Here is an 18,718-nt window from a genome sequence, read left to right as displayed (position 1 = left end):
GACAGAGACACATATACCGACAGGCACAGAGACACACACAGCCAGACAGAGACACATATACCGACAGGCACAGAGACACACACAGCCAGACAGAGACACATATACCGACATGGAGAGAGACACACACAGCCAGACAGAGACACATACACCGACAGGGACAGAGACACACACAGCCAGACAGAGACACATACACCGACAGGGACAGAGACACACACAGCCAGACAGAGACACATACACCGACAGGGACAGAGACACACACAGCCAGACAGAGACACATACACCGACAGGGACAGAGACACACACAGCCAGACAGAGACACATATACCGACAGGGACAGAGACACACACAGCCAGACAGAGACACATATACCGACAGGCACAGAGACACACACAGCCAGACAGAGACACATATACCGACAGGGACAGAGACACACACAGCCAGACAGAGACACATATACCGACAGGGACAGAGACACACACAGCCAGACAGAGACACATATACCGACAGGGACAGAGACACACACAGCCAGACAGAGACACATATACCGACAGGCACAGAGACACACACAGCCAGACAGAGACACATATACCGACAGGGACAGAGACACACACACAGCCAGACAGAGACACATATACCGACAGGCACAGAGACACACACAGCCAGACAGAGACACATATACCGACAGGCACAGAGACACACACAGCCAGACAGAGACACATATACCGACAGGGATGGACATACAGACAGACAGAGACACATATACCGACAGAGACACACAGACAGACAGACAGAGACACATATACCAACAGAGACAGAAACACATAGCCAGACAGAGACACATATACCGACAGGGATGGACATACACATAGAAAGAGACACATATACCGACAGGGACACACACATAGACAGACAGAGACACATATACAGACAGGGACAGGGTCACTCAGACAGACAGAGACACATATACTGACAGGGACAGGGACACACAGACAGAGACACATTTTCCAACAGGGACACACACACAGACAGACTGAGACACATATACCGACAGAGATACACACACAGAGACAGAAACACATATACTGACAGAGATACACACACAGACAGACAGAAACACATATACCGACAGGGACATACACACTGACAGAGACACATATACCGACAGGGACACACACACAGACAGACAGAGACACATATACCGACAGGGACACACACACAGACAGACAGAAACACATATACCGACAGGGACATACACACAGACAGAGACACATATACCGACAGGGACACACACACAAACAGCGACACATATACCGATAGGGACACACACACAGCTTGACAGAGACACATATACCAACAGGGACACACAGACAGACTGATAGATACACATATACTGACAGGGACGCACACACAGACAGATAGAAACACATATACCGACAGGGACAGTGACACAGACAGAGAGAGACGCATATACCGACAGGGACATACACACAGACAGAGACAGGTATACTGACAGGGACACACAGGCAGACAGTTAGAGACACATATACCGACAGGGACAGGGACACAGCCAGACAGAGACACATATACACAGGGACACACACACAGACAGACGGAAACATGTATACTGACAGGGACACACACACAGACAGAGACACATACACTGACAGGGACAGGGACACACAGACATAGACACATTTACCAACAGGGACACACACGCACAGACAGACAGAGACACATATACCGATAGGGACAGGGACACACAGACAGACAGAGACACATATACCAACAGAGATACACACACAGACAGACAGACAGAGACACATATACTGACGGGGACACAGAGACAGACAGAGACACATATACAGACAGGGACACACATACAGACAGACAGAAACACATATACCGACGGGGACACACACACAGACAGAGACAGGTATACTGACAGGGACACACAGGCAGACAGTTAGAGACACATATACCGACAGGGACAGGGACACAGCCAGACAGAGACACATATACACAGGGACACACACACAGACAGACGGAAACATGTATACTGACAGGGACGCACACACAGACAGATAGAAACACATATACCGACAGGGACAGTGACACAGACAGAGAGAGACGCATATACCGACAGGGACATACACACAGACAGAGACAGGTATACTGACAGGGACACACAGGCAGACAGTTAGAGACACATATACCGACAGGGACAGGGACACAGCCAGACAGAGACACATATACACAGGGACACACACACAGACAGACGGAAACATGTATACTGACAGGGACACACACACAGACAGAGACACATATACTGACAGGGACAGGGACACACAGACATAGACACATTTACCAACAGGGTCACACACACACAGACAGACAGAGACACATATACCGATAGGGACAGGGACACACAGACAGACAGAGACACATATACCAACAGAGATACACACACAGACAGACAGACAGAGACACATATACTGACGGGGACACAGAGACAGACAGAGACACATATACAGACAGGGACACACATACAGACAGACAGAAACACATATACCGACGGGGACACACACACAGACAGACAGAAATACATATACCGACAGGGCCACACACACAGACAGACAGAGACACATATACCGACAGAGACAGGGACACACAGACAGACAGAGACATATATCGACAGGGATACACAGACAGACAAAGACACATATACCGACAGTGACACGCACACACAGCCAGATAGAGACACATATACCAACAGGGACATACACGGACAGACAGAGACACATATACAGACAGGCACAAACACACAGACAGACAGAAACACATATACCGACGGGGACACACACAGTCGGAGACACATATACTGACAGGGACAGGGACACACAGAGACAGAAACACATATACCAATAGTGACATACACACAGAGACAGAGACACATATAGAGACAGGGGCACACACACAGACAGACAGAGACACATATACTGACAGGGACATACACACAGCTCGACAGAGACACATATACCGACAGGGACAGGGACACAGGCAGAGAGAGACGCATATACCGACAGGGACACACACACACACAGCCAGACAGAGACACATATACTGAAAGGGACACACAGACAGACAGAGACACATATACTGACAGGGACACACAGACAGACAGACAGAAACACGTATACCGACAGGGACACACACACAGACAGACAGAAACACATATACCAACAGGGACACACAGACAGACAGAGACACATATACAGACAGGGACACATACATAGACAGACAGAAACACATATACCGACGGGGACACACACACAGTCGGAGACACATATACCGACAGACACAGGGACACACAGACAGACAGAGACATATATACCGACAGGGATACACAGACAGACAGAGACACATATACCTACGGGGACAAACACACAGACCGAAACACATATACTGACAGGGACAGAGACACACAGAAATACATATACTGACAGGGACACACACATAGCCTGACAGGGGCACACACACAGACAGACAGAGAGACACATATACCGACAGGGACAAACACACAGACAGAGACACATATACCGATAGGGAAAAACACACAGACAGGCAGAGACACATTTACACTTAGGGACACACAAACAGACAGACAGAGACATACACATACAATACATGACAATGTAGTTCCTGCAATTGGTGTCAGACACTCACATGCATTTCTCAGGAGTTCATGTGGTTCATGTTGTAATGGCCAAGGGGCTTTACACAATGATGAGACAGCAGGAGTAACAAAAACTTGCAAAATAACAGCACAAATTGAAAAGATGAAAATATTCTTTCAAACTGGTGTAAAATCCAGTGAACCATTCAGACCAATGACCTCACCATTCCAAACATCCACCTACATGCTGAAAGAACTACTGCCCTTCCCAATCCGGCTGGGCTTTATGAAGACAGCAGCCTTATCTCTAAATACCCACAAGACACCAGTTTTACACAGCTAAACAACCAAACTGCCCCATGATCTTCAAATGAGCCGAGCCTGCAGATTATGGTGTGATCAGCGTTGTTAATGGTGGGAGGACACCGTGTTAAATCAAGATAACTGGCCCTGTGAAAATTTAAGGAAATTACAAGATGGTGTCTGAGGGTTCAGATGACGTATGAAGGGTGAAAGATATCATTACCAAAGTGATCTGCGTTGTGATACAGTTTGTATCAGTTGATCTACACAGGAAAGTACCTAAACGGAATGGAAACAGAAAATGATTCTCTGATGAAAATGTCACTCATCTGAAGCATTTGGATGGATCTTAGACTCCCTCCCTCCCTCTCTCCCTCCCTCCCTCCCTCCCTCTCTCCCTTCCTCCCTCTCTCCCTCCCTCTCTCCCTCCCTCCCTCCTGAGGCGAAAGGCAGAGGGTGGATGGGTTGAGGTGGGGTTCATCTAAAATCCTGGGGGTGCCCTGTCTATCACCTCCCTATTTAAAACCCCCAAGTCCACCCACCCGATTGAGGCTCATAAGTGACCAATCAAACATCACTCAGGCGCTTGGTCTTGACCCTCTCGGATATTTTACCCACAGTGGCGGGTAGGGTGGGGTGGCGGGGGGATGTGTCCTAAGGCTGGACATGGGTGTGGAGCATCCTTTGTACATCCCTTGGGCCCATTCAAATTTCATCCACCCCTTTCACTCCTCCCCCAGCATCTTGAACCCAGCCTCCAGGTTCCTCGCTTAGCCCACCCTCCTCCCAGTGTTTATCTGGGCTACTCAGTGTGGTGGCCCTGCTTACTGGTCATCAGATTGACTGGCAGTTCTCTAAAGAGGCACTACCTCCTGAGAGCACGTCAGTGATGTTGTTCCCAGCGTTAGAGTGCAGTGGGGTAACACACAGCAGTAAGGGCTGGCTGCTCCCTCATCTTTAAACCAGGACAGCATTCGCTCCACACTCAGCCTACAACCTTAGTTCCTCTCTCCACAACTGTTGGTGACGTGCTGAGTAATTCCAGTTTTTTTTCCTGTTTGTGTTTCAGATATCCAGCAGTTGTACCACTTCTGAAATAAACAAAGGCACATAAACATTCCTACCACTTGACCAGGGGAGTTGACAGGTGACTGAGAGGCCTCAAACTTCACAATTTATTTTTATCCCATTGAGGAACTTGCAATGATCGCTTTGTTCCAGGAACGATCAAAATAACCAAGTAAATTTAAAGCTGGGTTTATTTTCACAGGTCATGATAGAGCTGATCCTTTTCCTTTTTACAAAATGGAGTTTTAACATTTATTTACTGTTCTATTATAGGAAGTGAAGTAAATCAACTTCCTGATAGAAAACTGGCAACACAAAAAAAAGTCTAGACCCTACTCTGCAAACTGCAGAAATTTTAAAAAGCACGTGCAGAAAGACATATATTGAACCAGTTCCTACTTTCAGCAGTTAATGAATATGACATTTAGTCAATCATCTTACAAAACATTAGTGTCTAGGACACATGTGATCTTTGAAACAAAAAACTCCTTCACAGATTCTGAGGTATTGCAGAACTTTTCCTGGATGTTTGCCATTTGAACATAACTTGGGTACTTCAAAACCAAAACAAATTCAAATAGTAGAGAAAGTTGGATGAACAATTTGAAAAGTTATAAACAATTTGAAAATACAACTTCTCTGAATGGAGGGCTTCACTTGTGATGTTGCGTCAAAATACCTAATTCTTCATTCTTGTTGCAAGTTAATCTCATCACTACATTAATGAAAAACATTTCAATACTCACCACTCAGCCAGGAACAGAGGGTCTCTGTTGTAGTTCACTGGTTGATAGGACCCATTGCCTTTTAAATAAGGGATTGAGGTCCTAGGAAGTTGGATGGTGTTGCAGTGAACAGCAGTCGACCTGGTATCACAGGGTCAGAGAAAAGGGACTGAGTTACCCATTTATCAGTACACAAGGTTCTACAGTAACTGCATCAGCTTCACTCCACTCACTAATATTTACCTTGAAAAATTGTGTTTCTGAACCCTGGTTTTGAGAAAAACACAGTTAACACTCAGCAACACGCCACATTGCTCTCCAGCCAAGAGAATGGGCAGACAGCCTGTGTCCACAGACCTCTGTGCATGTTGCCTTTGAATAGGGAGAGGCAGTAGGATCGCCCAAAAGGTGGCAGTGGAGAGTGTGGGCTGCTGGGAGGAAGAAGAAATACCTTCCTGTTTTACCTCGACAGTCTCTACTCAATAAATCCACTAAGACCAGGAAATCGTTAACATGTGGCAAAAATGCCGAGGGCTGGCCACTCTGATCACTGCCAATCCCATTTGACTGTGATAGTGAGCTAGGCTGGGAATGAGATTAAATCACTGTTAGCACAGGAACTCAAGTTTCCCCTAACTGAACGAATCAAGTCTCAGAAGGAGGGGAAAGAGTTAGAAGATGCCATGACACCTTCTGGACAGTTCCCTCCTGCTCCCCAACAATCAAACAGTGTAAGAGATAAGAGAAATTGAGAAAAATAAAGCAAGTATGATATAAGAATAACCATTTAAAGGGTTTTCTCCAATTCACAACATCGACTTCTTCACTAACCTCAAGCTTTGAACATACAATTAGTCCTAATTTGGCCTGTTACATTTATTCATCTTCCATTTCAAGTTCTGCATTATCAATGCAACAACTTTAAAAGTGTTTAATTGAAGGAAGCCTCATAGGTTTGTATCCGGGGACACCATCAGTATTCAAATCTGAACATGCATGTGCTTCCACCTTCTGCAATTCTGCTGCCGATACCTTTCCAACCCCTGCTCAGAATAGCCCTCAGCAGAACCACAAAACCTCACCCAGTCTATACAGCTTTAAGGGCCACACAGCCAATGCAATGATACAGGCATTCCCTCTCAGAAAACATTTCAACACTTGGGTTCTTTTAAAGCAAATCTGAGCGGTGGAAATTCTCCCTCAAAATCCATCCCTTGGTCAGAATAACCAGAACCAGACTTTCCATGAAAAGTAGAAAACAGTGAGAAATTGGAGAGGTGACCCATGCCACAGTGGCAGGACTGGCCGGGCACTGCGATTCCCCACGTTCCAGGACCACATTCACATTGGCATCCTGCACCAGCTCAAAGTCAGAGAGATTCTGGAAAAGACAAAATAGATTTCCATCAGATTGGGTTACTATCCACTCTTCAGTCATTCCACCAGCCCCTCACTCACCCTCTCACTCCTCTACACACCCCACCAGCCCCTCACTCACCCTCTCAGTCCAGTACATACGCCACCAGACCCTCACTCACCCTCTCACTCCTGTACACATCCCACCAGCCCCTCACTCACCCTCTCAGTCCAGTACACACCCCACCAGCCCCACACTCACCCTCTCACTCCTGTACACACCCCAACAGCCCCTCACTCACCCTCTCACTCCTGTACTCACCCCACCAGCCCCTCACTCACCATCTCAGTCCTGTACACATTCCTCCAGCCCCTTACTGCTACAGACATAGAATTGAGTACCAGGAGTAGGAGACGTCTATATGACCCCCTCCAACTGCTCCATCATTCATTAATGACGGCTAATTTTCACCTTCAATTTTTTCGATGGGCCAAATGGTCTCCTGTTTCCTAACATCTCCCTTACTGCCCACGCCACATTAATGAATACAGCTATCAGTTGTCTCAGCTCTATTGCACACCACATTCACATCCCTAACTGACTCTCTGGATTGCAGTTGTATCAAAACGAAGTCCCTCATTAGACACGCCAAAATTTGAGCTAGTGGAAATCATGGAACATGATTTAACAGCAGGATCAGAAAATCAAATTCATATCAGAAACTTGTCACGTTTGGCAATCACATCGCCATTCCTCCAAACCAGGTTTTGAATTCTGTTCATAAATTGAGTGAAGGGTCATCTGTCAGATTCTGAGGATAGTATGGCTTGATTATCCAGTAATCCAAATAAACAATTCCATCTCTTAGCGAGGTTTGAGAAGATTTGTAGCTCAGGTTGAGGTTCTGGATGTAGGTTTGCTGAGCTGGAAGGTTTGTTTTCAGTCATTTCATCACCCTACCAGGTGACATCATCAGTGAGCCTTCAGATGAAGCACTGGTTGCATGGCCCGCTTTCTGTTCATGTGTTTGGGTTTCCTTTGGTTGGTGGCATCATTTCCTGTGGTGACACCATTCCTATGGTGATATCATTTCCTGTTGTTCTTCTCAGAGGGTGGTAAGGGGGATCCAACTCGATGTGTTTGTTGATAGAGTTCCGGTTGGAATGCCATGCCTCTCGGAATTCTCGTGCGTGTCTCTGTTTGGCTTGTCCTAGGATGGATGTGTTGTCCCAGTTGAAGTGGTGTCCTTCCTCATCCGTGTGTGAGGATACTCGTGAGAGATGGTCATGTCTTTTTGTGGCTAGTTGATGTTCATGTATCCTGGTGGCTCGTTTTCTGCCTGTTTGTTCAATGTCGTGTTTGTTACATTACTTGCACGGTATTTTATAAATGACGTTAGTTTTGCTTGTTGTCTGTATAGGGTCTTTCAAGTTCATTAGCTGCTGTTTTAGTGTGTTGGTGGGTTTGTGGGTTACCATGATCCCAAGGGGTCTGAGTAGTCTGGCAGTCATTTCTGAGATGCCTTTGATGTAGGGGAGAGTGGCTCGGGTTTCAGGACGTGTTTTTCAGCAACAAATCGGCCGATTTCTCAGCAACAAACCCAAACAAGCAGACAAAACATATCCAGAAACCCTAGCCACTCTCCCCTACATCAAAGACATCTCAGAAATGACTGCCAGACTACTCAGACCCCTTGGTATCATGGAAGTCGACAAACCCACCAACACACTAAAACAGCAGCTAATGAACTTGTAAAACGTTACACAGACAACAAGCAAAACTATTGTCATTTATAAAATACCGTGCAAAAACTGTAACAAACACTACATTGAACAAACAGGCAGAAAACTAGCCACCTGGATACATGAACATCAACTAGCCACAAAAAGACATGACCCTCTCTCACTGGTATCCTCACATAGAGATAAGGAAGGACACCACCTTGATTGGGACAACACATCCATCTTAGGACAACCCAAACAGAGACATTCACAAGAATTCCTCGAAGCATGGCATTCCAACTGGAACTCTACTAACAAATACATTGACTTGGATCCCATTTACCACCCCCTCAGAAAAAGGACATGAAATTACATCACCACAAGAAATGGCATCACCAACCCAAGGAAACCCAAACATATAAATAGAAAATGGGCTACACCACCAGTGCTTTGTCCGGAGGGTCAGTGAAGATGTTACCCAGTATCTGAAAATGAACCTTACAGCTCAGCAAGCAAACCTACATCCAGAATTCCATCTCTGTCACACTCAGGGAAATGTGAAAGTTCTGACACACAAGAGACACCCACAACCAGGTCGAGGTGTCAATGACAAAAGAGAATTTCTATTACAATGTATGCACATTTTGAGTTAAAGGCAAATGTCCCACATGTGAAAATGTGCATGTCGTCGAGGCACTGCAGGACCCAGATCAAATTATTGCATTCTTCCTGTAAGACATGTACCAAAGAGATTTCCTCCATCATCCTTTCTCCAATGTTTCCCTTCACAAGGGAATCATTGCCATTGTGGATCTATAGCACCAGGCATCAACAAGAAAACATCTCCAAAAGTGACTCTCCTCAACAGATAGAGCCATACAGCATGGAATCCAACCCTTTGGCCCAACTCTGCCATGCAAACCAAGTTTCCCAAACTAAACCAATCCCATTTGGCTTTGTTTGGCCCATATCCCTCTCAACTTTTCCTATTCATGTCCCTGTCCAAATGTCTTTTAAATTATGACCTCAGGGTTTAACTTCATGACCTTCTGTACATAAGTTGTGAGCCTTTGCAGTCTCAAAATGAATTGAGTAGTTTTGGGGTAGTGATATAATTCACTATTCATCCAACTCATTGCTAACATTTACTGTAAATACTGAATCTATTCCTGCAACTTCTTCTAAAGTTATTTTTCCACTCTTCTCATCTCTTTTTCTCACCTCTCTTTTACATCTGTTGTTCTTTTTATTTTGTAATTGTTTTCTTTATAGTTTATCTCACTCTTCCCTCTCCTTGAAACATTAATTTATCATTTATTGAGCTACCAACTAATCCAGAGTAGAGATAACTAAAATAGAGCAAGATCTCATCCTCCTTCTGCACCTCCAATAAGCAATGTTGCTCATTCCTTATCATGCAGCTTGCTTTTGCATCTCACCCATTTCCCTGTAAATCCACTTAAAATTAGAGGTACATAGAAAGGCAAGCTAGGTATGGATATGGGGGATTGAAACAAATGAATTCTAATAAAGCTTCTGATAAAACTGATAAATCTTCCTGAAACATCAACTTGGTTTCTCCCCTCACAGATCTTTGTCTTCATACTATTTTTCCAGCATTTTCTATCCAAGTTAATCTTCTGTTGATCAGCTTCTCGGTTCCCTATCGAAACCCCTCTTTCATCTCATTCTTGATCTGACCACTTCCTGATAACTAGAGCAGGCTTCCACCAGCACTAGCAATCCTCCTGGGATTACTGCTCAATGTGCAGGTGCACAGCTGGTCTGCCCTTTTGCGGTGCAACCCTTCCTCTGGTCCTCCGAGACTTGTCACGCGATCTGCCAGAGAAGTGGACACGGTGAACTGAAGAACTGCATGGAGGAAGTAGTTAATAGGCAAATAGAAAGGAGCAATGGGTTCCTGTCATATTACTAGGTGAAAGTGAGGACTGCAGATGCTGGAGATTAAAGTTAAGATTAGTGTGGTGCTGGAAAAGCACAGCAGGTCAGGCAGCATCCAAAGAGCAGGAAAATCGACATTTTGGGCAGGAGCCCTTCATCAGGAATCCCTGATGAATCCCTTCCCTCCTGCCAAGTTACTTCTGACCATCTCAATGAACCACAGTTCAGGGTATATGTAACACGTAACTAAACTGTGCACATCCTGTGGCTTTCAGTACTCTGCTCAAATTCATAATGAAATTAATCCATCACTGCAACTAAAACTTCCACTAAGATGTGAACAAAAGAGTGAAAACGGGATTGTTTCTTTAAGCTCATAAAGATTTCCATTTGAAACCTCCAATGTGGAATGAGAAAAGGACAGAGACAGTTCGACAGGCAGCTTCCAAAAGGTCCGCTGACAAACAGGAACCTGTTTGTAGAATCATAGAATCCCGACAGTGTGGAAACAGGCCCTTCGGCCCAACAAGTCCACACCAACCCTCCAAAGAGTATCCCATCCAGACCCATTCCCCTACCCTATTATTCTACATTTACCCCTGACTAGTGCACCTAGCCTACATATCCCTGAACACTATGGGCATATTAGCACAGCCAATTCACCCAACATGCACATCCTTGGATGTCTTTGTGTCTCCCTCAATATCACACCTCATCATCTGCTATTATATGGGGGGGTGGGGCTGTGGGCAGGTGTGATCCACCACAGCTGATAAAACCATAACATGTTGGAGCAAGTGTCCCCTTCAGCCCATCGAGTCTCTTCTGTCATTCTTTATGATCATGGCTGATGTGATAATCCTAGCCCCACCCTCCTTTCTTTTCTCTATAACCCTTGATTCCCTTACACATTAAAAATCCCCCGTCTCAGCCTTGACTGTACTTAATGACCCAAGCTCGACAGCTGTCTGCCGTGAGGAATTACACAGATTCACCATCTTCTGACAAGAGAAATATCTTCCCATCTCTGTCTTAAATGTGTGCCCCCTTATTCTGAGATTACACCCTCTCTTCCCACAAGGGGAGATAACCCTTTCATATAGACCCTGTCAAGTCCTTTAAGAATCTTATAGATTTCATTAAGGTTGCCTCTCATTCTTCAAATGAACACAGTCCCCTCTTACTCAACCTCTCTTCAGTCCCTCCATACTGAGGATTAGCTAAGGGAACCCTGTCTGGACTCCCTACAATGCCAATACATCTCTCCTTAGATAAGGGGCCCAAAACTGTTCACAGTATTCCAGCTGTGGTCTCACTAGTGCTTTGTGCAGTTTTAGCAAGACCTCCCTATTAGATACACCATTCCCTTTGAAATAAAGGCCAACTTGCCCTAGTACCTGCTGAACTTGTATGCTGGTCTTTTGTTATTTATGCATGAGGACTCCCAAATCCCCCAGTGTTCCACGGTCTTTCTCCATTAAAACAATATTCAGCTCGTCTATTCTTCCTGCCAAAGTGCACAGCCTCACATTTCCCACACTATATTCCATGTGCCAGGTTTTTGCCAATTTGCTTTCTTCAGTGGCAAATTGATGGTCCATTTCTCACACCACGCACAGGCCTAAGTGAGGTTAGGGGCCTGGTGTCGGTGGGAGGAGGGGTGCAATGGGAGAGGGACAGGAAGCACAGAAGGTTATCCTACTTGGGCCTAGGGGGCATGGGGATAACGTTTTAGGTCACCCAGGCTGCCCTTACCCATCCTACAACAGCAGTTGAATATTCCATAACGATACACATCCCACCAGCCCCTCACTCACCCTCTCACTCCTGTACACATTCCACCAGCCCCTTACACACCCTCTCAGTCCTGTACACACCCCACCAGCCCCTCACTCACCCTCTCACTCCTGTACACACCCCACCAGTCCCTCACTCACCCTCTCACTCCTGTACACACCCCACCAGTCCCTCACTCACCCTCTCACTCCTGTACACACCCCACCAGCCCCTCACTCACCCTCTCACTCCTGTACACATCCCACCAGCCCCTCACTCACCCTCTCACTCCTGTACACATTCCACCAGCCCCTTACACACCCTCTCACTCCTGTACACACCCCACCAGCCCCTCACTCACCCTCTCACTCCTGTACACATCCCACCAGCCCCTCACTCACCCTCTCAGTCCTGTACACACCCCACCAGTCCCTCACTCACCCTCTCACTCCTGTACACACCCCACCAGCCCCTCACTCACCCTCTCACTCCTGTACACAGCCCACCAGCCCGTTACCCACCCTCTCACTCCTGTACACACCCCACCAGCCCCTCACTCACCCTCTCACTCCTGTACACACCCCACCAGTCCCTCACTCACCCTCTCACTCCTGTACACACCCCACCAGCCCCTCACTCACCCTCTCACTCCTGTACACATCCCACCAGCCCCTCACTCACCCTCTCAGTCCTGTACACACCCCACCAGTCCCTCACTCACCCTCTCACTCCTGTACACACCCCACCAGCCCCTCACTCACCCTCTCACTCCTGTACACAGCCCACCAGCCCGTTACCCACCCTCTCACTCCTGTATACACCCCACCAGCCCCTTACACACCCACTCAGTCCTGTACACACCCCAGCAGCCCCTTACCCACACTCTCAGTCCTGAACACATCCCACCAGCCCCTCACTCACTCTCTCAGTCCTGTACACATCCCACCAGCCCCGCACTCACCCTCTCACTCCTGTACACATCCCACCAGCCCCTCACACACCCTCTCACTCCTGTACACAGCCCACCAGCCCGTTACCCACCCTCTCCATCCTGTACACATCCCACCAGCCCCGCACTCACCCTCTCAGTCCTGTACACATCCCACCAGCCCCTCACTCACCCTCTCAGTCCTGTACACATCCCACCAGCCCCTCACTCACCCTCTCACTCCTGTACACATCCCACCAGCCCCGCACTCACCCTCTCAGTCCTGTACACATCCCACCAGCCCCTCACTCACCCTCTCAGTCCTGTACACATTCCACCAGCCCCTCTCAGGCCTGTACACACCCCACCAGCCCCTTACTCACCCTCCCACTCCTGTACACATCCCACCAGCCCCTCACTCACCCTCTCAGTCCTGTACACATCCCACCAGCCCCTCACTCACCCTCTCAGTCCTGTACACATCCCACCAGCCCCTCACTCACCCTCTCAGTCCTGTACACATCCCACCAGCCCCTCACTCACCCTCTCACTCCTGTACACATCCCACCAGCCCCGCACTCACCCTCTCACTCCTGTACAGATCCCACCAGCCCCTCACTCATCCTCTCAGTCCTGTCCACATCCCACCAGCCCCGCACTCACCCTCTCAGTTCTCTACACATCCCAACAGCCCCTTACTCACCCTCTCACTCCTGTACACATCCCACCAGCCCCTCACTCACCCTCTCACTCCTGTACTCACCCCACCAGCCCCTCACTCACCATCTCAGTCCTGTACACATTCCTCCAGCCCCTTACTGCTACAGACATAGAATTGAGTACCAGGAGTAGGAGAAGTCTATATGACCCCCCTCCAACTGCTCCATCATTCATTAATGACGGCTAATTTTCACCTTCAATTTTTTCGATGGGCCAAATGGTCTCCTGTTTCCTAACATCTCCCTTACTGCCCACGCCACATTAATGAATACAGCTATCAGTTGTCTCAGCTCTATTGCACACCACATTCACATCCCTAACTGACTCTCTGGATTGCAGTTGTATCAAAACGAAGTCCCTCATTAGACACGCCAAAATTTGAGCTAGTGGAAATCATGGAACATGATTTAACAGCAGGATCAGAAAATCAAATTCATATCAGAAACTTGTCACGTTTGGCAATCACATCGCCATTCCTCCAAACCAGGTTTTGAATTCTGTTCATGAACTGAGTGAAGGGTCATCTGTCAGATTCTGAGGATAGTATGGCTTGATTATCCAGTAATCCAAATAAACAATTCCATCTCTTAGCGAGGTTTGAGAAGATTTGTAGCTCAGGTTGAGGTTCTGGATGTAGGTTTGCTGAGCTGGAAGGTTTGTTTTCAGTCATTTCATCACCCTACCAGGTGACATCATCAGTGAGCCTTCAGATGAAGCACTGGTTGCATGGCCCGCTTTCTGTTCATGTGTTTGGGTTTCCTTTGGTTGGTGGCATCATTTCCTGTGGTGACACCATTCCTATGGTGATATCATTTCCTGTTGTTCTTCTCAGAGGGTGGTAAGGGGGATCCAACTCGATGTGTTTGTTGATAGAGTTCCGGTTGGAATGCCATGCCTCTCGGAATTCTCGTGCGTGCCTTAGTTTGGCTTGTCCTAGGATGGATGTGTTGTCCCAGTTGAAGTGGTGTCCTTCCTCATCCGTGTGTGAGGATACTCGTGAGAGATAGTCATGTCTTTTTGTGGCTAGTTGATGTTCCTGTATCCTGGTGGCTCGTTTTCTGCCTGTTTGTTCAATGTAGTGTTTGTTACATTACTTGCACGGTATTTTATAAATGACATTAGTTTTGCTTGTTGTCTGTATAGGGTCTTTCAAGTTCATTAGCTGTTGTTTTAGGGTGTTGGTGGGTTTGTGAGTTACCATGATGCCAAGGGGTCTGAGTAGTCTGGCAGTCATTTCTGAGATGTCTTTGATGTAGGGGAGAGTGGCTCGGGTTTCAAGACGTGTTTTTCAGCAACAAATTGGCCAATTTCTCAGCAACAAACCCAAACAAGCAGACAAAACATATCCAGAAACCCTAGCCACTCTCTTCACAGTTAAGTATATCCCATGGAACTAACTAGATTCAATAATCACAGTCAGCAGTCAATATCTGTGGGAATATGTCATCACACTACCCCATGCACCTCAATATCCTGGGCTGATAACAGATTTCAATTTTTTTTAAATAGGCTGCATTGTGAAGCAGACCAAAGGCAAGAAACTGAGGGAATGTTTGAAAATTATTTATTCATGATGGGGTTATACTATAGGCCTCCAAATAGCCAAGGTAAGATAGAGGAACAGGTACGGAAGCAGATCATGAAAAGATGTTAAAACAACAGGGTTATTGTAGTGGGTGATTTTAGCTTCCTCAATATTGACTGGGTTTCTTGAAACAATCCATTGATAATCCAACTAAGGAAGGGGCAGTACTAGATTTATTTTGGGGAATAAGCCGAGCCAGGTAATTGAAGTTTCAGTGGGAAAGCATTTTGGAAACAGTGATCATAATTCTGTCAATTTTAAAGTACATAGGATAAGGATAAGACTGGTCCTCAGCTAACAGTGCTAAAGTTGTGGAAAATGCATTACAATGGTTGGCATGATGGCTCAGTGGTTAGACTACTCTCAGGGATACAGGCTTGATTCCAGCATTGGGCGACAGTCTGTGTGGAGTTTACATATTCTCCCTGTGTCTGCGTGGGTTTCCTCCAGATGCTCCTGTTTCCTTTCACAGTCCAAAGATGTACAGGTTGGGAGGAATGGCCCATGTGGGGTTACCGATATGGGGTGGGATGCTGTTCGGAGGATCAGTGCAGACTCGATGGGCTGAATGGCCTCTTTCTACACTGTGGGGATTCCATGATTTATGAACAATATTATGCTGGAATGATAGAAATTGGATTGGGGATGGCTGTTTGAGGATGACATGAAGTGGGAGTCTTTTAAAGGCCGGTTGATCAGAGTTCAGGACTAGCATGTTCCTGAAAGGTTAGGATGGAAAGATTCAAGAACCTTGGATAAGATATGTTGAAAGTTTAGTCAAAAAGAAGAAAGAAGCGAATGTAAAGTTTAGAAAACTGAAATCCGATGAGACCCCTGAGGAACATAAAGGAAGCAGGAAATGAGGATTTATGAGGGGTAAAAAGGGACCAGGAGATGTCCTTGTAAATAGAATTAAGGAGAATCCCATGGCATTTTATATGTATATTAGGAGCAAGAGGGTAATTTGGAAAAGGATAGGCCCACTTGACGACAAAGGAGAGAATTTGTGTGTGGAGCCGGAGGAAGTGGGTGAGGTCCTTGACAAGTATTTTACATTGGTATTCACCAAGGAGAAGGACATGGGTAAAGGAAAGGCTCTGTTTACATTCCAGGGCATGTTGATATTAAGGAGGAGGCAGAGTTGGGGTGTCTTGAAAACTATTAAGGTAGACAAGCCCCCAGGGCCTGATGAGACCTATTCCAGGATACTGAGGAGGGCAGGACAGGAGATTGCTGAGGTTGTGACAGAGATTTTTGCATTCTCTTCAGCTAGAGGCAAGGTCCCAGAAGACTGGAGAATAGTCAATGTTGTTCCTATGTTTAAGGAAGGCAAAAGGATAATCCAGGAAATGATAGGCTTGTGGGCTTTACATCATTGGTAGCAAGGTTATTGGAGAAAATTCTTAGGGACAAGATTTACTCACATTTGGAAACAAATTGACTTATTAGGGATAGTCAGCATGGCTTCATGTAGGTGAGATCTTGTCTCACAAATTAGATTGATTTTTTAGAGGAAGTGATGAAGATGATTGGTGAAGGCAGGGCAGTGGATGTTGTCCACATGGACTTTACTAAAGCATTTGACATGGTAGGCTGGTCCAAAAGAGTAAGTCACACGGGGTCCACAGTGAGTTGGTACATTGATACAAAATTGGCTTGGTCATAGTAAACAGGGTAGTTGTGAATGGGTGCTTTCTGACTGGAGGTCTATGATGGCACAGTGGCTCAGTAGTTAGCACAGTTGCCATACAGCGCCAGGGATCCAGGTTCAATTCCAGCCTTGAGTGACTGTGTCCGTGTGCACTTTGTACATTCTCCCTGTGTCTGTGTGGGGTTCCTCCCACAGTCTAAAGACGTGCAGGTTAGGTGGATTGGCCATGCTAAATTCCCCACAGTGTTCAGGGGGGTGCAGTCTAGGTGGTTTAGACATGGGAAATGCAGGGTTACAGGGATAGGGTAGGGGGATGGATCTGGGAGGGATGCTCTTTGGAGGATCAGTGTGGACTTGATGAGCTGAATGGCCTATTTCCACACTGTAGGGATTCTATGATTCAATGGTGTTCCACAAGGTTTGGTGTTGGGAGCTCTGTTGCTTGTAATATATATAAATGATATGGATGAAAATGTACATTATCTGATTAGTAAGTTTGCAGACAATACAAAAAAATGAGGAAGGTTGTCAAAGAATACTTTTACTGGATAATTAGCAGATGGAGCTTAATCCAGATAAGTGTGAGTTGATGTACTTTAGGAGGTCAAAGAGGAAAGTATAGAGTCAATGGTAGGATCCTTCGGAGCAAGAATATGTCAACGCACCTTGGAGTATAGCTCCCTAAAAGTGGCAACATGGATGAGGTGAGAAGCAGGCGTGTGGCATGTTAGCCACCAATGGTTGGGGCATTGAGTATAAAAGTTGGTAAGTCATATTGCAGATGTACAGAACTTCAGTTGAGCCACATTTAAAGTATTATGTACAGTCCTGATCGGCAAACTATAAGAAAGTTCTGGAGGGTTTGGAAAGTGTGCAAAAGAGTTTTACCAGCATGTTGCCTGAATTGGAGAATATTAATTATAAGGGGAGCTTTGAAAAAACTTGGACTGTTTTCCTTAGAGCATCAGAGGCTGAGGGTAACCTGATATGAAATTATGAGAGACATGGATAGGGTGGATAGAGAAAGAGTGACAGAGAGATATCTAGCACAGAAACAGGCCCACCATGTCTATGCCAACCAACAAACACCAAACTACACAAAGTCCATTGACCTGCATTTGCCCTGGCATTTTAAGTGCCCATCCAGATGCTTCCTCATGTGAGTGTACCCACCTCCACCACCCTCTGAGGCAGTGCATTCCATTTATCAACCACACTCTGGGTGAAAGAATTTCTCCAAATCCCCTCTAAACCATTCACTCCCTCACCTTAAACTAATGCCCTCTGGCCTTAGACACATCTGCCGTGG

The 18,718-nt window shown here is 46.3% G+C and overlaps 2 protein-coding genes across 7 annotated transcripts in view; both read right to left on the bottom strand.

Annotated features, from left to right (window-relative positions):
- The window catches only part of LOC122556955 (semaphorin-4A-like), a 32,980-nt gene extending 26,055 nt beyond the window's left edge, over positions 1-6,925 (bottom strand). For 3 of the 6 annotated variants that reach the window (XR_015759838.1, XM_087995526.1, XM_087995525.1), the window contains exons 1-3: positions 5,791-6,925; positions 4,846-5,067; positions 4,200-4,255 (exon numbers count right to left, since the gene is read on the bottom strand). The gene's annotated coding sequence lies outside the window, so the exon portion shown is untranslated. The remainder of the gene's footprint in view (positions 1-4,199; positions 4,256-4,845; positions 5,068-5,790) is intronic. The other 3 variants (XM_087995521.1, XM_087995522.1, XM_087995523.1) reach the window with 3 other exon arrangements.
- A 121-nt stretch (positions 6,926-7,046) lies between these two features.
- Positions 7,047-18,718, bottom strand: part of LOC122556958 (uncharacterized) — a 61,669-nt gene continuing 49,997 nt past the window's right edge. Inside the window, exon 6 of the mRNA XM_087995519.1 lies at positions 7,047-7,150. The gene's annotated coding sequence lies outside the window, so the exon portion shown is untranslated. The remainder of the gene's footprint in view (positions 7,151-18,718) is intronic.

The sequence above is a fragment of the Chiloscyllium plagiosum genome, unplaced genomic scaffold, assembly GCF_037043375.1.
Source record: "Chiloscyllium plagiosum isolate Xiang-an unplaced genomic scaffold, Cpla_swu_hap1 HiC_scaffold_16, whole genome shotgun sequence".
In the NCBI taxonomy this organism is placed as follows: domain Eukaryota; kingdom Metazoa; phylum Chordata; class Chondrichthyes; order Orectolobiformes; family Hemiscylliidae; genus Chiloscyllium; species Chiloscyllium plagiosum.
The sequence above is the reverse complement of the archived record's forward strand: the minus strand, read 5'-3'. Positions and strand labels throughout refer to the sequence as shown.